The sequence below is a fragment of the Staurois parvus genome, unplaced genomic scaffold (assembly GCF_062004578.1).
Source record: "Staurois parvus isolate SC_StPar_1 unplaced genomic scaffold, SC_StPar_1.0 ptg000589l, whole genome shotgun sequence".
Lineage (NCBI taxonomy): Eukaryota > Metazoa > Chordata > Amphibia > Anura > Ranidae > Staurois > Staurois parvus.
In genome coordinates, this window is record NW_028318385.1 from 1,122,210 (window position 1) to 1,145,032 (window position 22,823).

Consider the following 22,823-nt stretch of genomic DNA (forward strand, 5'->3'; position numbering starts at 1 on the left):
CCTATTGCTATCACAGGGGGTATTTACATTCCCTGTGATAACAATAAAAGTGATTTTAAAGAAAATGAAAGGGAAAGTGTAAAAAAAAAAATTAAAGCACCTTTGTCCCCCCAAGCGCGCAATAGCGTACGCAAGCATCTGCCCCGTGTACGTATGTAAACAGTGGTTACACCATGCATGTGAGGTATTGGCATGACCATCAGATCGAGGGCAGTAAGTCTAGCACTAGACCTCCTGTGTAAATCTACAATGGTAGCCTGTAAAGGCTTTTAAAATGTTTCCTATGGATATTAAAAATGTATGTAGTTTGTCACCATTGCATGCCCAGTTTTAAAGCATGTCATCTTTGGTATCTATTTACAGGGCATACCATCATCTTTTATATTTCACCAAATAATTGGCCAATATATTGTGCTTTTTTTGCATTAAAATTCAAAAAAGTGTATTTGTGTGCATTTGCATTTGCGTTTAAAAAATCACTGCGCAAGTACTATGTGACATAAAAAATTGCAACACCCACCATTTTAATCTATAGGGTGTCTGCTTTAAAAAAAATATATAATGTTTGGGGGTTCAAAGTAATTTTCTAGCAAAAAATACCCATGTGCAGAAGGCCCTTCAGAATATCTAGTTTTAATATGTGGTTACACCCCTTTAGCACCTGATGGATAAATGCATGTACTAACCATTGGGATTTGAGCACAGGTATATCTTGTTTGTTGTATTTTGGGTCAGCAACCAGACCTAAACCTGGTAGCTCTCCCCCACTTTGTCTTTTCCCCTTTGTTGGCATTGTGTCCACAGTAGCATTTCTGTAGGCAGAGCAGAGTAGGACTGGCCATAGAAGGATTACTTTGATGCAGTTGGCCAGCTTAAACATGAATTGCAATATGTGTGAACTGAATATCCCTATTTATTGCAGAGTCTGCTTGAGAGGGTATATATCAGTGTGCAGAAGGCCCTTCAGAGTTTCTAGGCTGCCAAAAAGTCTCACACATGGGGTATCCTCATACTCAGGAGAAGTAGCAGAATATATTTTGGGATGTAATTCCAAATATACCCATAGCATGTGTGAGCAATATACCATTTAAATGACAACTTTGTGTAAAAAAATGTTGCCCTTTTCCAAAAACTTGTGGAAAAAAATAAATCTTAACAGATAGCTTAGGGTGTCTACTTTCCAAAAAGGGGTCATTTGGGGGTGTTTGTACTGCCCTGAAATTTTAGCACCTCAAGAAATTTGATAGATGGTCAGAAAGTAAAATATGTGTAAATTCCAGTATTCATACCATAGTTTGTAGACAGTATAACTTTCAAGCAAACCAATTAATTATGTACAGTATTGCAAGGCCGTGCAACTGTCAGTTAAACTAGTGCAGCTCTGAATAGAAAAAATGGTGTAAATCCCAGTATCTATACCAGCCTTTGTCAACCTTTTCAATGCAGAGGAACCCTTGACATAATTTTCCAGTCTCAGGGAACCCCTGCTAAAAATGACTATATCTACAATTCATGATACATTAGTGTGACTGAGATAAGAATGCTCCTTACACTTGTGGTCACTGGAAAGAATTACCCCCTTACAGATTGCTAAAAAGATCAATGGTGTCAGTGGGAGCTTACCTGAGAGGCAAAAATTGCTCATTGCTCAAGGAACCCCTAGCAACCTCTGGAGGAACCCTAGGGTTCCACGGAAAAAAACCCTGAGAAACCCTGATCTATACCATAGCTTGTAGACGCTATAACTTTCACATAAACCAATTACTATACACTTATTGGGATTTTTTTTTACCTAAGACATATGGAAAAATAAATTTTGGCCTAAATATATGACGAAATTTGAGTTATTTGGATATTTTTTATAACAAAAATGAACAATATCATTTTTTTCCCAAAATGTTCAGTCATTTTTTGTTTATAGCACAAAAAATAAAAAAACAGTAGTGATCAACTATCACCAAAAGAAAGCTCTATTTGTGGAAAAAAAGTACATAAATTTTGTTTGGGTACAGAAATGCATGACCCTGCAATTCTTAGTTGAAATAGCGCAGCACCAAATAGCAAAAAATGGCCTGATCAGGAAGAGGGGTAAATCTTCCAGAGGGCAAGTGGTTAATAAAGGGTATGTATTAATTGTAATGGCAGCTATGACCAATGGGTAATATTGCGGCATACTTTGGTCCACACCACTGTTGCAAGGACATGCTGCACAGAAAAGTCACTTTGTGTGGGGATGTTTTTCCCTTTGCAGTTATGCCCCAAATGCTGTGGGCCAGATTTACAAAATGTAATGGCAGCTTTGTAAGGAAAAATATGGGGTGCTTTGATGCACACCACTATTGCACACAAGTATGCCATGACATACAGTACACAATAGACTCCAGAACAACATGTTTAAAGAGTTGCTGGGTACTTCTTGACTTGCATGTGTAGTCAGATGAAGGAAAACTTCAAACAAGCTCAATAGCCGTGGTGAAGCAGCTCCCACACAGCAAGACTTGGATGGACCCCCAACAGTATGTCAAACCTCAGACATACATACAGCAGTGCCAGATAAAAAATGGATAAAAGAGTTTAAAATAATTGTAATTGTTGGTAAAAGAGTAATATAAAAACATCCAACGCTTTTTGGGGCAACATCACTTGGCGATACATGTTGCTGTTTTTATGTGACTTTTTTAGCACTATTTAAAATTATTTTGTACTCATCCGGTTTTGGTCTGGCACTTCTTGTTGTGTTTCTGTGTTTCGAGGTGCTGTACACAAAGGACAGTTTTGCCTGTGTCAGCAATACTTGACACTTTGTGGGATGGCAGTCAACTTAAGTCCTTTGGTTTTCTCTCTGCAGCAATACCTACAGTGCAGTTGATACAGCCTCCATAAAATGTGGCAATGACCTTATTTGCTATGTATCCTCTGAGTGAAGCACTTTGTGCCCCTTCTTGGATGGTAGCATAAGATCTCTGCATATTTTCACCTTGTACCAGGGAGGGTTGAAACATTCCCCTTGAAACATCCCCAAAATATTACTGATCCTCACTGACAGCACCTCAGCACTCCTCAACTTGCTCATGACCTGCAACTCTTCATATTCCATTAGTGTCTCCTGCTGCCGCATGGTATACCACATGGCCTTCTGTGTAAATGAATGGCATTGGATCTGAAACTTCTGGTCTAAATCATGGAGTCTGGCTACTTTCATTGTGGTGTAGCACAGGCCTAAATAAAAGGAAACATTTGGCAGTCCAGTAAAGAATTTCTGCTATGCATTCTCAAACAAAAAACAGTCCATGTTGGTAGTTTATGTAAAATGGCTGATTTGAGCAACTGAGGTAGAAAGAGGAGGATGGAAATGTTGGATTAGCAGTCCACAGAACACGCTATGAGGAGGAAATGGGTGCAATAGGAGTCCAAAGAAATGGCTGAAATGCAGGCCTGGAAGAAAGGGTATAATAGCAACACTTGTTGGTATTGCACCCACTACTGACAGCTCAGGTGGCTGATAGCAGATATATAGACCCTTATTCAAACATTCAGCCTAACAAGCCAAGAAAGGAGGAAGATGAGTGTGTGCCCTTCCCCTCTAAACCCTTCCAGGCCAAATGCCCTCAACATGGAAGGTAACCTGGCAAAGCAACTTGTTATCATGTTGATAAGTGAAAGAACTTCTTACCAACAGCCATGGCCCATTGGTTTTCTGGAATCTAGAAGCCCCCTTTAAAAATAAAGGGAAACCCAAAAAACAATATTTGTGAAGAGATACATAGTACATTTTACTCATTAACAAAAAATATAAAATGTATATAAAAACACAGGTGTCGAGTGGTATAGATCCACTTCAGTCATGATGCCCACAGGCCAGCACTCACTGACCAGCCAAAAGTAAAAAAAACAAAACAAACAGGAGGGACAGAGGTCTCCTGGGTGATGTCAATGACAGTTATGGATATGAACATGTTTGGGCAAATACATCATGCAGAAGGGTTGTGGGCAGGAAAGAGGCCCTTGTCTTCATTTACCAGGGCCATTTATTGAGGGCATGTGGCTTGGTAAGGTTCAACAAAGTAGGGCTGCATGGTCATCCCCCCTTTCCTGGCCCAGGAAACCCATGACATTTTTTTGTGGGGTCCTCTGTTAACATCTACAGTAGACCCTCATCTAGGATAAGGGTCATGTATAGCTGAATGGAATTCCCAGCTGTTTGTTTACAAACAGAAGGAGGTGGTCTGAGAGGCCACTTTGCTGACAATTTAAACACATTTTGTTTGTCAATGCCAGTATTACTATAGTGTTTTGTATACATCACACACAAAATTTGTTTTACTTTTTTTGCTTTGGTACAGGTACCCCAGGACAGTGCCTAGCCTCCCATGTCATTTGTTTGACAAACCCTTGCCTATTAACTCAGAAAATGGGCAGAACTATTTTAAATATTTGGCACCAATTGACTTCAGTGGGGTTCGGATTTGACACTTTAGTTATGTTCTCCAAAACCTATTTGAAACAAACCCAGGTAAAATTGTTTAATCACTATTAGCCTTAAACATAGCCATAATTGATTTTCAAGATTTCTTCCCCATAGGTTTCAATAGGGTTGAATTAAAGTTTACAATTTTATGACTTTACAATGGGTTCAATATAATCTGCTTATACAATGCATAGGGTACACAATATCACTTTAAGGTTGAATATATCTTACTCTGTGAGTTTCACAACGCAACCTTGTATTTCATGAATGTTAAAAAATATTTCTTGTGGTAACCTTGTCTTTTTTTTGTAACATAACTGGTATTTGGTAATTCATTTTGTAAAACCTCAGCAGACTTTGAATCAAAAAAGGTCCCAAGTAAAATAAATAAGATTCCATCTCAGTGATGACAAGTGACTTTTAAATTATAAATACATGCTGCGTGGCTTTTTAACTTTCGGAAGCCCTTTTCATTACAAAGAAAATACACACAGTGTTTTGCAATCTACTCAACATGTTCCAACTGAATGCTTGTACTGCCCAAATGGTAGACTAAACTTATTATCATTTTGTCAGCTAAAGAAAATGGGAAAAATAGAGATATTTAAACCCTTTGTGATGGTGTGCGTTTTTGCAACTGTATGTTTATGTCAGTGCAAAAGAAAACTGGAAAAATGAAAAGTAAACTAAATTTATCCTTATATTCAGTTTTATAATTGTGCCAGACAGATAGTCAAAGGCTTCCAACAAATTAAAGGCTTAAAATGACAAAAGAAAAAAGAAAAAAACAGATATACGTTGCAAGGACACAATTCAGTTCTAAGAACCGCATTATCTATTTATATTTGTTGAACTGAATAGCCAGTGGGGACATATGAAAAGCAAAACAAACTTTAAAAAAACTACCGTTTGAAAGGTAGATGCTTATTTAATAAGCCTAATTCCAATTCCCCTAAAATAACATGCTTGGAGGATGCATGGAATATTTGGAGAGCATGTCCTAACCTCAGACCAAGATGGCCGCTTAAGCCGAGTGCTTCTGTCCCAGCCAGGCTCCAAACTACGCTGCCATGGGGAAATCCTCCCGCAGCAGCTTCATATCCTACTCACAATCTCCATGGGATCCGCTGGACCCAGGGACATAATTAAGCCACCAAATACCAGATATCTTCCGCACACAGCACAGCAATATGGCAGCGTCCTCTATTCCGGCCCATACATAGAGCCAGGCTCCACCGTCTGCAGCACAGGGCTCTCATTCCCCTCCAGCTCCAGCATCACAGTGCTCTCCCAGACTCAGCAATCTGCATAACATTGCAGCAGACATCAAAGGCACCCTCTCAATTGCATTATCAGATCTATGCCATGATATCCAGGCAATAGCAGAGAGAGTGCATGAGGTGAAAAAAATCACTAGCCATCAAAAAGCCCACATTCAGGAGTTGCACCAAACCACAGATGCCCATACACTCCAGATGCATGAACTACACAGATACCTGGAATATTTGGACAATCATGAATGCAGGCATAATCTACGGGTGATTGGTCTCCCTGAAGCTATTGAGCAAGATCAACGTATATACACCATTACTAATATCTTTAATGGGCTGCTAGACAGACCTCCTGATACAGCAAGCAAGATAGAATGCATCCATCGCGCATTAAGGCCAAAAGGAAGAGACACAGATCCTCCAAGGGATGTGATGTGCTATTTGAACAGCTTCCACCTGAAGGAAGAAGCACATAATAGGATTCATATCACCCGCAATGAAATGGATATTAAGATATACAGTATCAAGATCTGTCCAACATAACCTTACAGCACCTTAGGGAACTTTGCCCTCTGCTGGAGATTCTACAAACACGTGGCATACATTTTAAGTGGAAGTTCCCATTCTGCCTCTCTTCTACTGTCCTAGGCCATACAGCCCTGCTGTGTATTCTAGGGGATCTCCCACAATTTTGTGAAATTATTGATATTCCACAGGTCCATGTGCCGAAATGCTACAGCGAATTCTGCCCATTCTGCCTTTAGAACACCATCTTGCGACGACAGGATGGACCTCCAACTCTACAGACAGCAACATTGCAAATCTTCTCACCCAATTTTGCTCTCTCCAGAAGACCGCAAGGCGTATCCCGCCCAGAGCCCTTTCAAATATCCAGCTCACCTGAGACCACGACAAGAGGCCTGAGACTCCACAACCTACAACATCCTAGGAACCAGCTAAGTCATATTGATAATGTGCTTTCATACCTCCAATCTTCTTATTAACTGCTCCCTCAATCACTAAACATATTCAGCAGCAAATATTCAGATTACCTGGACTGTAATTTACTATCTCACTGCATTTCCTCTCTTGCAATGTGCATTTTGCCAAATGCTCAATAACACAGGGAACGCTATCAGCTCGGACCATAACTGGTAGTAACTGGAGATTCTCATACCTACCCCAATGTGCCTTGACCCAGAAGGGATCCTGTCTCTTTAATCCAAGCAAGTATTTACCTGAGACATCTGCTCTAGATTCTTCCGGATTCTGTTTCCATTCTGTCAATCCCTGCTAGCTGCTCCCTCTTGAGCTTGTTCTGCCACATTTTGTAAAAAATACCCTAGACAATTTTCAATCTGAGTGTTACTATCTTATGACACTGTATTAATAGTGTAGTGGTACATAGAGCTTCAGCAGACTGGTCTTGGATCAACAACACAGAAGGCAGGGAACAACACTAACCAGATCTTTATTACCTGATCCTTATTATTGCCATTAGGCTAACACAAACCCACTTAGATTCTGTGTATCAGCAGGTCTATCTTCTCTCAAATGCCCAAAGAGAGTCCTCAGAAAAATGACCATCAGCCTTCCTTCTCCTTCACCCCAACACCAATCAAATTCTCTGACAGAACCATTCTGGGACCAACAAGTTTACTCTCTACCACGCCCATCACAGGAAACTACTACTATACCGCCTTGCTCTGTCTAAAGACAAAAGCTGCATAAAACATAGTTTACACTACATCTACATCTATTGCTAAACCAGCTTACCCTTCCCAACCCTTGATGGCTAATACTAGCAGTAGAGTTTCCTTTTAGCCCAGATAAAACTGTCTTTTGACATAACATGTTTCTACCCTCTATACCTCTCAAACCCACCCCATGGCCTTTGAGAAGTGAGAAAGTGATTACACGCATCTTTAATCACATGTACATTCCTGGCCTTACTTGCCATTTCTAATATTCCTAGGACACATTCAACTCTCCTTCTTTTCATTTTTGTGCTTCATTTTGAATGCCTCTCATTCCCCATAGGTATCATTATAAAACTCACTAAATAAATCTTGTCTGGACCTCTTTTCAAACATATTACTTCTCTCTAAATGGCCTATTGCAGCCACTTGTTCCCTTTCAGACTAGACCCGAATCACGCCCTACACACAGGGGTGCTATTATACCCACACTAAAAGTCATTCACTTATAAAATATTTTGCTGACCCTTTCCAGATCTTTCCCTTGGTACATTTGGCAGGTTAGCAGGTACTTCCCTGCCACTGGAGTCTTACCCCCCTCTATACCACTTAACCTCTTCACCTTCTGACCCCTCTCCTACCTCCTTTCATCACCCCCCCTTTTCTTTTTTTTCTCTTCTGTCCCCGTGAGTTTAGGTTCTCACTGGCTCCCTTATCCTACCATTTTCTGACCCACCACATTCACCTTAGTTAATCATGGTTAAGTGGATGCAAGAGGATTCACTTAACACCACAAAATTTGTTTTACTGAATGTACGACTCCTTAGCATTCCAGAAAAGAGATCAGAGTTCTTTCTACTGATGTAAAAACAAAAAGCTGATGTCATCTTCCTTCACGAAAAACATTTCCATACGGATATCATACCAAAACTGACAGATCATTATTACACCAGCATATGCCAGTCTACAAACAATACAGCTAAAACTAAGTTTGTATCCATCCTCATACCGAAACATACTCCCCTACAAATTACAGATTCTTTAGTGGATAAACACGGCCGATTTTTATTTCTGAAAGGCTCACTACACAAAAGACCTATTACCCTAGCAAATATTTACTGCCTAAACATGAAACAAATTGCTTTCATTAAGTCTACAGCGAATCAAAAGATCCCCTTTCATACTGAGCTCCTTGTTTTGGGAGGTGACTTCAATACTCCGCTCCATCCCGTGACAGACATGTCTATTGGCACCTTTGTTCTACCCTGTAGAGCTCTTCAGTGCATTAAGTTGTAAAATCTCTTATTACATGACACCAGGCGTTCCCTAAATCCCAGTATGAAAGATTATACCTACTTCTTGACTCCACACAACTGACATTCTAGACTAGACAATTTATTTTTATCGCAGCTAGACCTTCCCCTACTTATGCAAACCACTTTTGAGCCCATGATTATTTCTGACCACAACCTGATCACAATGACCTTAACCTTTCCTGACTGTAAACCCTGTGGTGCACTGTGGTGCATGGACATATCTTTGCTCACAGACAAGGAGCTTACTTCCCACATTTCCTTGTGTCTTCGGTCTTACTTCCAAGAAAATAATGATCCAGAGATTTCTCCAATCTCCATTTGGGAGGCATGCAAATGTGTCATCAGGGAAGAACTCATCGCATTTATGACCCACAGACAAAGATAAAGACATACATACCTTAACACCTTAATTAAACATGTCCAGGTCTTAGAAATGGCCAATAAACAATCCCAAGCCTAGCAGACTTCCCACAAACTACTCAAAGCAAGAACTTACTTGCTGGAAAAAGTCAATCAAATAAAAAAAACGTAGATATATTCTCACTAAAAAATTCTTCTATGAGCAGGGAAACAAAAGTGGCAAGCTCCTAGTGAGGGCACTACTATCCAAATGGGCAGCTGTCACTATACATAATATTAAGACCTCAGATGGGTGCCTACTAGCCTCTACTGACAACATTTAGCAACAGTTTGTGCAATACTATACCGATCTCTATAATTTGCACAAACACACTCCTACCTTGACTGACCCTGTCCACAGAAAACTCATAAAGGACTTTCTTGCCCAATATAGCCCGACACCACTATCCAATATTGACTCCAAAAAGTTAAATAACCCAATAACATCAAAAGAACTTACTCTAGCCATAAAGCAATTGAAAACTGGGAAAAGCCCGGGTTCGGATGGTCTTCCCACTTCATACTACAAGACCTTTGCTGAAATACTTTCTGACCCATTCCGTACAGCATTTAATGTATTATGATCCCAACCACCTTAGAAGCACACATCTCCGTAATCCCTAAAGACTGTATGGACCCCACATTAGTCACCAATTATAGCCCTATTTCACTTCTGAACATGGACCTTAAGCTCTACATGAAAATATTGGCCAACCGCCTGCTTCCATTCCTGCTTTCTCTCATTTCAACAGATCAAGTAGGATTCATATCTGGGAGAGAAGCCAGAGACAATACTCTGAAAGCTTTGAGTATACACCACTGGCTAACCTCCTCTAAACAACAAGGCTTCTTTCTGTCCCTGGATGTGGATAAGGCAATTGACAGAGTGGCCTGGGACAACATGCAAGCAACTTTAGAGGCAGTCGACATATGCAATAACATGCTGAGCTTTGTCCTAGCTCTTTATTCAAAGTCAACAATGAGCATTAAAGTCAAGGGCTGCCTGTATGATGCCTTCTCCATATCAAACAGCTCCAGACAGGGATGCCCTCTATCCATGCTTCTCTTTGTACTCACTTTGGAAACCTTACTGAGATGGCTTAGAGCCAATGTCAACATCAACGGTATCTAAGACACACCTACAAGATTGCAGCATTTGCAGATGATATTCTGCTATTCCTATCAGAATCCCAGCTTACTATACCAAACTTATTGAAAGACTCTGCCCACTACAAAACCTTATCCAACTTGCAAATCAACTTATGCCCTAAATGTATCACTACCAAAAACAGCAGTAAGTGATTGTAAAATGTGCTATCTGTTTGTTTGGCAATCGAATTCCATTACATAGATTACTAGGGATTAAACTCCCGACCCTTTTATCAGATCTCTATTCATTAAATTACTTACCCAGCATACACAATATCCAACATGATCTGCAGTCCTGGCATAAGGGACTATTCTTCTCGTGGTTTAGAAGAGCAGCTATATTAAAAATGAATATCCTTCCCCACATATTATATTCAATGCAGGCAATTCCACTTAAACTATCGAAGTCCTTTTTTGCATCTTATCAAAGAGCCTGCACTCACTTTACTTGGGGTCAGAAATGCCCCATATTAAGCTTATTCGAGATATACATAGGTACTACCTGGCATGCCACCTGACATGGATAGTGGACTGGAACTTACACAAACAACAAAAGCCTGGGTAAAACTGGAGAACACCTGGACATTTAATCCCATGGCTTCCTATACACCACACCCCCTGGGAATTCAAGGATCATTCTCTAAATGGCCTATCGATACAATGCTTCCACATACAGTAGCTTGTAAAACTTTTGAATTGTCCTTATCTCCTGGACCCCTTACCCCACTCCAGCACAAACCCAACTTCTCCCTTGGAATATCCTCTATTTTCTTATCTAATAACTGACCACACAGTTATGGTCACATAAACAGAACACTTCTTTCATAAGGGAACTTTTCTGCCCTACAAAATGCTAAAGACACAACTGATTGATCAGTCCTTTCCTTTCTGGACATATGTCCAACTAAGACACTTTTTCCGCTACCCAAACATCTTAAATGACTGGTCTAGACTCCATACCCCATTCAAAGCTATTTGTTCCAGAACAACACCCCAAAGAACAACTCTATGATATACACCCTCCTTTTTTCTAAACATATACAGAAGACCAGTAGATTGAGCCAGCACTGGGAACAACAATTTCCTTAGATCTTTCTGATGATGAATGGGAAAGAATCTTTATTCACCTACATAAGGGATCTGTAAATGTATCCATGCAAGAAACAGGCTACAAATTAATGTCGACCTGATACAGAACCCCTGTACTCCTCCACAAATTCTCCCACCCTATTTCTCCCCTTTGCGTAGATGTGGCTTTGATCCTATCTCTCTATTACACATCTGGTGAGCCTTCCCCAAAATACAAACATTCCGGAAAGGAGTACATGAAATTATAGCTAAAATTACTACATACACACTGGATTTTTCTCCCGCACAATACCTCTTACACCACTCATCTCTTCCCAAATCTGAGTATCACAGATCTCTGGCAATGCACTTAGTCAATGCGGCCAGATGCTGCATCCCTCCAAAATGGAACACTGAAACTCTCCTTTCTATCGTGGAATGGTTCCAACTCATCTGACAAACGGCTGAAATCGAGGAGCTTATTTACATTGCTCATGATACATCAACAAAATTTACCCGCACCTGAGTATGTTGTTTGCATTTTCAGGATATAGCAGAATGGTTACCTGAAAAAAAATCAGAAAAATTGGGGTATGTGACAGTCAGAATCTTCTATTTGTCCATTAGATGCTGCTCCTATGTGATTTTAAAAACTGGGTTTTATGTGTTTAGGTCCAATTTACTCAGGCTGCAGTGTCATATATTCATTTGTAACCTCCTTTGTAACCTGTTACGTCTTAGAGTACTACTATCATTATCCCTAAATATGTTTTCACTAGTTGTACATTAATTGTATGGGCTTTGCTTTATTATTTCTCACTTATTCCTACAAACCGTCTGTGATTAGGTCTCTCTTTTTCTTTGTTTTCAGTAGATTTAATAACTTTCCAATTGTCTATGTAAAACAATTCTTCTGTGTATGTTATATTGCATAGACCGCGTCCTATTTACTTCTTTGACTGAATATGTGCAACATGTCTTTGTCAGCATTTAAGCTGTTACTATACACATTTCAATACCATAACTTTGGGATAAAGCAAACAAACAAAAAAAAATTCCTTTAACCACTTGCCCTCCAGAGGATTTACCCCCCCCCCCCTTCCTGACCTGGCTATTTTGTGCGTTATGGTGCTGTGTTATTTAATTGGCATGCAACTCTGCTCCCAAATGAAATGTACTTCCTTTTTCCCATGAATAGAGCTTTCTTTTGGTGATATTTTATCACCTGTGCGTTTTTAATTTTTTGTGCTATAAAAAAAAGGTTGACAATTTTGAGAAACATGTCTTTGCTAAAAATAATTCCAATACGTGTAAATTAATTGGTTTACTTGAAAGTTATAGTGTTTACAAATGGTGGTATATACAGTATACTGAGATTTTTTTTTTTACTAGTAATGGCGGCGATCAGCGACGTATAGCGGAACTGCAGGATTGCGGCAGGCATTCTGACTCTGGGGGGAACTGACTTGGTGTCACTGACATCCTCAGTGACACCAATACAGTGATCAGTGCTAATAAAAAGCACTGACACTGTACTAATGGCACTGGACAGGAAGGGGTTAACATGTGATCAAAGGGTTACCTGTGTGCTGTTTTACTGTAAGCTGTGTGTGTGCTTTCAACTGTAGGCACACTGCATTGTATGGCTCTGCTATGCAGAACCATACAAAGCAGTGTGCAGCAGCTGACAGTGGAGAGAACTGTATTGTTTACATACAGTTCTCTCCCACGTTGGAAATGGCCAGCGAGTAATAACCTGGTGATTGACAGCCGAGACCATGAATAGCGGTGCAGGTAGGGTGCGCACAACCCCTACCCAGAAATGCAAAATCACATATATATACGTGGTTTTGCGCACCTCTGCCACCCTGTAGCAGTATATCTGCTATAGGGTGGCGGGAAAGCGGTTAAACAACATTCTTGGGGGATAACTTAAACCTATCTGTGAAGTGGAGCACCTCCATGATGTAAACAAGCAAAAGTGATATTTACAAAAGGTAAATATCAGTTAAATTTCCAGCCACTTAAAGACATTTACGATAAATATAATGCAGCACTACCACAGTGTTAGCACAAACAATATAAAAATAAATTATTCAAACTTATAAGTCTAAATTGCTGTAGCTTGTCTAGTGAAGTCAAAGTGTAACACCCATGTGCCTCAACACAATACAGCAGTGATTTCAGCAGTGATGTGCAGGCCCTTCACTAATAATTAAGAGGCTTACCTGAGCAGAAACCTCATACATAGAGGTATATTACACTCAGCATGTATTAAATCTTCTCTTTTCCTTCTGCCAGCCAGGACACAAATGGAAGAACAGCATCTGACAAGTGGATTTCACAAACACCAGCAGATCTTGATTACGACACCCCCAATCCTCTCATCTCTATCAGGCATTCTACACAAATACATGTCTTAAAGGGCAACAAGAAAAGGTTCTCATAGTGCAGTAAATCCTAGCATTTATTGTGTAAAACATGTAAAACCAAGTATAAAAACAAGCCAGCAAAAGACACATAAAACCTGCTTCTCTCCAGGAGACAGCAGCCCCAGACATCAGTGTTCACAAAAAGCTCCACCCAACATGTCTGGTCCAACAAGACGTCTTCTGGGGTTAAGCACACTGACTGAAAGCCAGAATATATGCCAGAATCTGCCCCTCCTCCACATCCCATTCTATTATTCCCATTTATTACTTGCAAAAATATGTGCATTTATTATTTTTTTAAAGGTGAGCTTATTCTTTAATACTGGTGTGTCTAAACTCAGAAATCCATTGTGCTTATACTAATACTAATATAAAGTTGATGTTAAAACAACTTATTGGTGTCCCAAGTTTTGTCTAGGAGATAACTAAACTAATGGAAAAAAATGACCATAGTATCCATGATTCCATGTCAATTTTCCACAAGAAATGGGACTTTTTGAACATATATTAAGGTGCCATATGCAGTTAATCTCTGCAATTTACAAGTATATTTTGTATACTTGGGATTAATGCAGTATTTATGTTTTTCCTTTTATTGGAGTACCAATGCAACTCAATATGTATTATGTATTAAATATCTCCAATTAATGTTATCTGCTTTTCACAATAAAAATTGTTTGTAAACAAAAATAAAACTGATTTGTAGGGCTCTGTATGGGAAAATCCTTCCAATCAGGAGCTGACACACTGACAGGTTTTCCACTAAAAGTAGAACAACCCTTTAAATGAAAAAAAAAAAACAAATACTACCTTTCTGGAACATACTGTATCTTGCCACTTTTTTTTAACTTGTAATGCTATGTCCTCATTCTAAGAGCAAAAATTCAGTTTTAATAATCATCTTGAAACCTAGCCCCCAAATAGTGTTTGCAAATCAAACTGCTGGAGAGAAAAGGCAACACTTTGGTTAATAAACAGCTGCAATTATACCCTGGAAAATATGCTCAGGTAGAGAGAAATTAGTCATTTAAATGAACCATAAATTAGGATCAACCTAATTTCAGTCTATTAAAATGGAAAGCACATTATCTCACATTCAAAAGCAGTTGATGTAAATGGAACAAATTCAGGAAATTTTGAAGTGTGCTGTGATTTTTCATTTGCATACTTATCCAATGTGGAAGGGAATGGAGCTAAAAAGGGGAGAACAGACGGAACAATAATTAGTTATGTAAATAATGTGGCATTCTTGTTTATAATTAGTTGAAGAATAAAATAAAATGCATGCATGTCAGAGGACTAATTTTCATATGCAAATTAACAATCAAAATTATAAACAGTAATATGCGGTTAGGGAACGTGTGGCATTTTTAATTTATTAACAGAAGTGCTATTTTAGGCTGATTTTGTCAGACATGAGAAAGTGCTAGATGTTACTTGAGACTTTTATCCATCTAAAAAGATAGAAACATAAAAAAAATAGTCTTGTTAGTCATTTTTATGAATTAGATGAAGATGAATCTGCATAACTTTAACATAAAATGTTATAAATGTACAATTAAAAGAGTACAGCAATTAAAACGTCTTAATGTATTATGAGTTTGTATGATGAAAATGTAAATCCCTGTTTACCTTGATTAAGAGGCCTCAGTACACACATGATTCCTGACTGAAATTTCTTGTTTGCTTTTCACTGTAATGTTAACTTGTCCATAATTCAGGACTTTAACCACTTCATGCCCTTAGGCCGTATATAATCGACCTTGGTTATACCAGAATCATGGCTGTAGCTATAGCCACAAACCTGGTGTTATTTTTTTCAGCCAGCAATTCTTTTTTTTTTGTAAAACTGATCATCATCATCAGTCCCATTGGGGTGTCCAGAGCCACTGTGGGCATTTGCATGGGCTGACCATAGAGAGGAAGGAGGAACATTTATTCCCCGATCTTCTCTATCATGTATAAAACTGGAAGCAATGAGGATTTTGTCAATTCCAGATTTGATTGTTTGTTTACTGGGCAAATATTGCCTAATAAAGCAACTGATCAAACTGATCCCAGTTTGATCAGATCTTTTGGAGAGCAGAGGAGAGATTGGGGGTCTAATAGACCCAGATCTCTCAATAAACAGTACCTGTCACTGCCCATGCTGTCACAAGGGATTTTGTTCATCCCTTGTAATAGCAATAAAGTTGATTAAAAAATACAAATTAAAGAGACAGTGTAAAAATATAAAGTAAATAAATATTAAAATGTAAAACATGTTTAAAACACTCCTGATATAAATATGGGGGGGGGGGGTTCTGGACTCCCCCTATTTATTATACAATTATGTACTATTTGTCCCTTCCTATAATTAATTAGTAAATATATAAGCTTTGACAATATTGATGGACAGAATATACTGCAATATTAGCTATAATAACAAACACAATGCTCAAAGAGCAAAGGTCTTATTTGCTTACAAAGGAAGTAAAACACTAACAGAGAAAGCTAAACCAATATTACAGAGTATATAGGAGTTCATCCTCAAAGCTGAATATCTTTTAGCTGGATCCCAGGTAGGAAAAATGGTCAAAGAGAGAAGAGGCAGAAGCATGGCCAAAACTGTGTTTAAAAGCACTCTCAAACACCACCCACACACACCCTTGACCTGCCTGGTGTAGTCCTCCGTCCAATGAGCAAACGTCCATAACTCATAAGGGGCTGTCCTTCCTATTCATTAGGAAGTGTAAAATTACCCCAGCCATCCTCCCGGAAGTATGTCATCTCCACCAGGGGGCACTTCTATATTGCCAACAATGCTCGGATCCAGGTCAACCACATCAGGCTTCTTCCTTCTGGCTAGAAACCATGTAATCTGTCCTTTTAATAATCGTGGAACCAGGTAGTCTGGGCTGAGGCTCTCCTATCTCCATGTTCCACCACTAGGGGGTATGTGTGAATTCCCAGGACAAGGATTTTGGTATGCAGCCTTTTTTTACACACATCCTGTTGTAAATACTTGCTTTTCTTGACACTCCAAGATAACATTCCATAGGCCAAATAGTTCTTTGACAACCACGCAGTAAGAATCCATAAATGTCTGAAATAAAAAAAACATGTTGCCTTCCAACAACTCCCATCCTCCCACGATCAAGCATAATTGTGAGATAGGACATTTGCGCATTTGTAAACGATGATCGAACCAAACATCAGAGTGAAAGCAATAATTCCAGTGCCAGATCTCTTGTGTAGCACTAAACTGATAACCTGTAGAGTTGAAACATCACCTAAAGATTATTTAATGTACCATAGTTTTTGCCATTCCATGGGCATGTGCAATTCTAAAGCATGATAATCTTTTATACACTGCTCAAAAAAATTAAACAAACACTTTGAAAATACATCGGATCTCAATGGGGAAAAATATCATGCTGGATATCTATACTGATATGGACTGGGTAATGTGTTAGGAATGTAAGGATGCTCCATTGTTTGATGGAAATGAAAAATATTAACCTACAGAGGGTAATGGGTAATGAATAAGCGCTGTCTTTAGCGTCAACGAGTTTCCCTGCCAGTCCCCCACTGTATTTCCACTGTCTGTATTGGTTTTATCATGGTTCAATAAAGTGGATTCTTTGGAGTGCAGCCAATCGGACGTCCTTTGTTCTTATCAACCTATAGAGGTCTGAATTCAAAGACACCCTGAAAATCAAAGTGAAAAAATTATGCAGCAGGATAGTCCATTCTGCTGAAATTTAATTACAGCAACTTAAAATAGTACTCAGTAGTTTGTATGGCCCCCACGTGCTTGTATGCATGCCTGACAATGTCGGGGTATGCTTCTAATGAGACGACAGATGGTTTCCTGGGGTATTTCCTCCCAGATCTGGACCAGGGCATCACTGAGCTCCTGGACAGTCTGAGGTACAACTGGGCGGCGTCGGATGGACCAAAAAATGATACCCCAGAGTTGTTCTATTGGATTTAGGTCAGGCGAGCATGCTGGCCATTCAGATGTATCAATTCCTTCATCCTCCAGGAACTGCCTACATACTCTCGTCACATGAGGCCGGGCATTGTCGTGCACCAGGAGAAACTCAGTACCCACTGCACCAACATAGGATCTGAGAATAGGTCCAAGGATTTCATCCCAATACCTGATAGCAGTTAGGGTGCCATTGTCTAGCCTGCAGAGGTCTGTGCGTCCCTCCATGGATGTACCTCCCCTGACCATCACTGACCCACCACGAAAACGGTCATGCTGAATGATGTTACAGCATAATGTTCTCCTCGGCTTCTCCAGAACCTTTTACGTCTGTCACATGTGCTCAGGGTGAACCTGCTCTCCACTGTGAAAAGTACAGGGCGCCAGTGGTGGACCTGCCAATTCTGGTGTTCAATGGCAAATGCCGATGGAACTCTATGGAGCCGAGCAGTGAGCACAGGGCCCACTAGAGGATGTCAGGCCCTCAGGCTACCCTCATGAAGTCTGTTTCTAATTGTTTGGTCAAAGACATTCAGACCAGTGGCCTGCTGGAGGCCATTTTGTAGGACTCCAGCAGATACCAGTCGTTCTGATGGGTTAAGGACTTTCTACGGCTCTGTCCAGCTCTCCTAGAGTAACTGCCTGTCTCCTGGAATCTTCTCCATGCTCTTGAGACTGTGCTGGGAGACACAGCAAACCTTCTGGCAATGGCACATTGATGTGCCACCCTAGAGAAGTTGGACAGCCTGTGCAACCCTTGTAGGGTCCAGGTATCGCCTCCTGCTACCAGTAGTGACACTGACCCTAGCCAAATGCAAAACTAGTGAAAACAGTCAGAAAAGATGAGCAGGGAAAAAAATGTCAGTGGCCTCCACCTGTAAAACCATTCCTGTTTTGGGGGTCATCTCATTGTTGCCCATCTAGTGCACCTGTTGTTAATTTCATTAACACCAAAGCAGCTAAAACCAATTAACAACCCCCTCTGTTACTTGACTGATCAGATCAATATCCCAGGAGTTTAATTCACTTAATGCTATACTCTTATTTTGAGCAGTGTATTATACCAAAAAATGGGAGTATTATACTGTGATTGTGTGCACTAAAATTCATTAGAGTGTATTTTTTTCTTAAAATTTGCATTGCAACTGCTGCACAAATATTGAGTAATTTAAAAAACTGCAACAAGGACCATTTTATTTTCCACAGCCTCTGCTTTCAGAAAATATATAATTTTTGTGCATTCTAAGTCATTTTCTAACAAAAAATGCGGCTTTTTACATATATGTGAGAAATGTCAGAATTGGCCCTGTTTTGAAGTGGTTAAACCAATTCTGTACAGAAATACCTTGTTAATACTTACGTACATTCAATGGAGTACGGCACACAGCTTTCACGATGTGGAGCATCGTTCCACAAGACAGTTCTGTATAACCTTTCCACGTCATGTGCTATTGGACCCAGACCCCTGCTAAAGAGTACTTCCTACAACGTGGGGTTTCCTCTACAACCAGACAGATTTTTTTTCCATTGTATTGTGAACCTTTATGCTTGTTTTTTCTTCTATCTCATCCCATATCTGCTCAGTAAGAGAAGCTTTATCAAATGTATAAATCCCTAAACTAAATAAAGTACAATGTAAACAAGAAAAAAGCCATTTGGGGTGGTTTAGGTATGTTATACCTGTAGGCCTCAGGTGTTGTTTAAGACATGTCCAATTAATAGGAGGTCAAGGGTAGATACAAAGCCTTTTGCAGGCTGGGATGGGATAAACACATAAAGTTGCATGACAAGTCGCTGCACATGTATTTCAATGGAAGCCGTTCAAATCAATGCGACTGTTAGAATGTAAATTCTCAAAAGTCGTATGAAGGTTGCATCTTAATGTTATCAATGTGACAGTTGTGCAACAGTCAAAGCCAGTTATGTCCTCATGCACACTTGACGTTTTTACAGCTGCTGTTTTTGGCTTTTGACATTATCTTTCTACAGCTAGTAAACCCCCCAGCATGTTATCCTATGTGTCTATGCACACATAGATTGTAATCAATGTTTTTTAACTGGGAGTTTTTTGGCTGGAAAAAAACCCCAGGACTAGTGGGTTTCTAGAGGAGTTATTTAGCTGTAAAAATGCTCTAACACTGAAAAATGCAGCAAAGCACGTTAAAACACCGCAAACCGACGTTTTTGTACTTCTTTTGCCCTCCAAAAAAATTTTTTGGGGTAAAAAAAACACAAAAATGCAAATGCTGAAAAATGATGGAAAACGCTGCTAAACGCGGCAAAACTCCGCTAAACGCCTATGCAAAAACGCAAAAAAACCTGAAAAACTCACATTTTTAATGTGACTTTACACAGCTAACTTTACCAGCGTTATCAAAACGTCCAGTGTGCATGAGGAAAGACGTATCCAAGTCACACCCATCCAAAGTTGCTTCAAAGTTGCAATGTAGTCACAATGGCAATAGCACAACTTTGGAGTTGGACAAGTGTGAATGGAGCCTAAGTAAATAGCCAAAGAAAGAGAAGTATTGGCTGATTTGTTCAGGCTGCTGCCCCTATAAACAACTAATAAGAATCATAATGTGTTACTATAAAAATATAAGTGTTTCTTTTGTATGCTATAAAAATGGACTTGTGCTGTGTTTGTTAAGTGACTATATTGTTTGCCTGGGGGGGGGGGCCTAAAAAAACTGGCGTGAATAGTGTGCTCCATATTAACAAAACAGATAGACCCACTCCAGGTCCATTTGTGCCTTTTGCACAAGCTTTCAATTTACACTGCCCGGACACTTTATTAGTTACACCTTGGTAACACAAATTGCTAATCAGCCAATCATATGGTAGCAACTCCATGCATTTAGGCATCTATATGTGGTGACGACGACTTGCTGAAGTTCAAACCAAGCATCAGAATGGGGAAGAAAGGGGATTTAAATGACTTGACGTGGAATGGTTGTTGGTGCCAGATGGGCTGGTCTGAGTATTTCAAACACTGCTGATCTACTGGAATTTTCATCACAACCATCTCTAGGGTTTGCCTTGTATCAATGGTGGTGGTAGGGTAATGGTGTGGGGGATATTTTCTTGACACTAGCAAGGTGTACCTAATAAAGTGGCCAATGATTGTAGAAAACTGCTGCAGTTCCCACCATTGTTTGTTTTTATTCCATTATTTTATCATTGCTGTTATTTACAATGCTAATACCCCCTCACCCCCTGCTTTTAGTCAGTACTATCCCAAATTTAAATCAGAGACAAATAGGGTAATTTACTAAAGGAGTTGAGGATATCCACACAAATAATTGTGTGAATATTGACTTTAAATATATAATTATATGCAGATTAAAAACGTAAACAGGAATTTGCTTTTCACATGATTGGATAATTGTGAAATTGGATAATTTATTGTGGGAATATTCTCAACTGCTTTACTAAATTGACATCATAATGTCTGAAAGGAAGCAACTTCAATGTGCACCTTGTATTATATGTCAATTCGTAAAAAAGGATAAAATAAAACAAAAAATTATAAACAAATAAAGTAAAAAATATAAAGTTTCCCTTTAACTTTTCGCCTAACCCTTCTAATTAACTATATAACACATACCTAATTTCTCAAAATTTGCCTAAATATTAATCCTAAAACTTAATCCTATCCTTCCTCATAATCTTAACCCTTAACTGAAACCTAAACATTAGTTTGTAACATCTAACCTACCTCTGAAAGCTACTTTTACGATTGAATGAATTACAACACTTATGCTTTCTCATAATGTAAACCTGAATATAAAAAGTGAAAATTTTTATGTATTAATGGTGACTAATTTCTTTTAAATTGCTCCTGAAAAATATCAGTGCACTTCTTGTGCCTAGGTACATACAGGAGAAAGCACTATGTCTGTGATTAAAGTAGTTCAAATGACTAATGGTTGGTAAACTTACTGCATTCCCTGTGTTAAGGTAAAAACAACTCACTAACTGGTTCTCCTACCCCCTCTAAACTTGAGGAGGAAGGGGAGTAGTGGAACAGCTTTTATCAGACTGCACTAGAAACCTCTTCCTCTTTGCAGTGCAGGAGTCAAGGTGTGCACAACAGTCCTGGTGCTCTCAGACCATAATGTAAACCTGAATATAAAAAGTGATAATTTGTATGTATTAATGGCGACTAAGCAGTACCCTAAAAACCTTCATTTATTTTAAATTGCTCCTGAAAATTATCAATGCACTCCTTGTGCCTAGGCACATACATGAGAAAGCACTGTCTGTGATTAAAGTAGTTCTAACGACTAATGGTTGCTTAACTGCATTCTGTGTTAAGATAAAAAAAACTCCCCACTGTTTCCCCTACCCCCCTCTAAACTTGAGGAGGAAGGGGAGTAGTGGAACAGCTTTTACCAGACTGCACTAGAAACCTCTGCTTCTTTGCAGTGCAGGAGCCAAGGTGTGCACAACAGTCCTGGTGCTCTCAGACCATCCACAGGGTGAGTGACCAAAGACTGAAACCTGGGGAAAAAGACACCCAAGGCAGTGCAGCACAGACCATAGTGACTGCATCTGCACCACTAATGCAGGGAGACTAGAGCATCCTCTCACCCTCTGCTTCCCACCACTAATTCTCCAGAGGTATCCTGTGGCAAGACGGAGGGGGCATCCCCTTCTACATAGAGAGGTGTGTGTTAGAGGGGCTGAAGATTTTTGAAAAAGGTTGATGCAAAGAACAGAGGATCCATCCTAATCTGCAGCTCCTATGGGGGTAGCGCTATATAAGTATAACATCTTCTTTATTTTAATAAAAAAAATGAGGCTTTACAATTACTTTAACAGTCTCATGAGGTCAGATTCCATCCTTGCTGGGGAAAATGCTGCAGTGTAAAAATCTTTCTGCTAAGGATTCCTTTATTTTGTGAATCTGTGATTTTTTCTCTCCTCTGCTACTGCTTGAATATTCTCCCACAAATCTTCAGCTCACCAGTCATCAGAGAGTCAATTGACATGAAGAGGCAAGGCCCCACTCTTTGACCAGGAGACTATTTCTACACCCAGTACAAAA